The following is a 1,450-nucleotide window of genomic DNA, read 5'->3' on the forward strand; positions in this document are numbered from 1 at the left end:
GTCTGTCTGTCTGTGACACAGGATCATGTGCCTCAGGACTGTTTGTGTGTGTCTGTGTCTCATGGGGACAACAGCTGCTGTGCCTAAGACCCTGAGAGCTCAGTAACAGTGAGTTTGTGAGTGTCACACTGACAGTCATGCACCCCAGTAGGACACGTCTGTACATCAGTGTGACATGGCCCCACAGGCCTCAGACCGCTGTGACAGCCACATGCCTTGAACTGCTGTGACTCTGTCACGCAGCCCCCTGAGAGAGTGACACAGCTTCAGACTCCTGCGTGAGAGTGCCTCACAGCGCGATGTCTGTCCGTCTGTCTGTCCACACCACCGGCTCATCTCAGACTCGTGTCTGCCTGAGGGTGACACGGGCCTGCATCCCTCTGAGGTGCCCATTACATGCATGCGGGGCTGTGCACTCCTCACAGTTCCACAGCCTCTGTCAGCTGTGCCTGTGTGCAAGGGGACCGTGAGTGTGAGGGGACCGCGCTTGTGTGGGGAGCTCCGTGTGCATGTGTGTAAGGGGACTGTGTCTGTGAGGCACTACAGTGTGTGCTGTGTGTGTGTGTGAGGGGACTCTGAGTGTGAGAGGTCCTGGGAGAGCGTGTGTGTATCTGTCTGTGTGTCTGTCGGTGTTCCTGTGTATGTGTGTGTGTGTTTGAGTGTCGGTGTGTCTGTCGGTGTTCCTGTGTATGTGTGTGTCTGTGTCTGTCGGTGTTCCTGTGTATGTGTGTGTGTCTGTCTGTGTGTCTGTAGGTGTTCCTGTGTATGTGTGTGTGTCTGTCTGTGTGTCTGTAGGTGTTCCTGTGTATGTGTGTGTGTCTGTCTGTGTGTCTGTAGGTGTTCCTGTGTATGTGTGTGTGTCTGTCTGTGTGTCTGTAGGTGTTCCTGTGTATGTGTGGGTGTATCGGTGGCGGTGTGTCTGTCGGTGTTCCTGTGTATGTGTGTGTGTCAGTGTCGGTGTTCCTGTGTATGTGTGTATGTGTCGGTGTCGGTGTCGGTGTGTCTGTCGGTGTTCCTGTGTATGTGTGTGTATCGGTGTTGGTGTGTCTGTCGGTGTTCCTGTGTATGTGTGTGTGTCAGTGTCGGTGTGTCTGTCGGTGTTCCTGTGTATGTGTGTATGTGTCGGTGTCGGTGTGTCTGTCGGTGTTCCTGTGTATGTGTGTGTGTTTGTGTGTCGGTGTGTCTGTCAGTGTTCCTGTGTATGTGTGTATGTGTCGGTGTCGGTGTGTCTGTCGGTGTTCCTGTGTATGTGTGTGTCTTTGTGTGTCGGTGTGTCTGTCGGTGTTGTATGTGTGTGTGTGTGTCGGTATGTCTGTCGGTGTTCCTGTGTATGTGTGTATGTATCGGTGTGTACGGACCGCGCGTGTGAGCGCGGCCGAGGCCGGGCCTGGGGGCAGCGGCCCCGCACGTCAGCGCGGCGCGGGGCGGGCGGCGGCGGCGGCGGCGCCCT

This window comes from Poecile atricapillus, chromosome 1 (assembly GCF_030490865.1).
Source record: "Poecile atricapillus isolate bPoeAtr1 chromosome 1, bPoeAtr1.hap1, whole genome shotgun sequence".
NCBI classification, from domain to species: Eukaryota; Metazoa; Chordata; class Aves; order Passeriformes; family Paridae; genus Poecile; species Poecile atricapillus.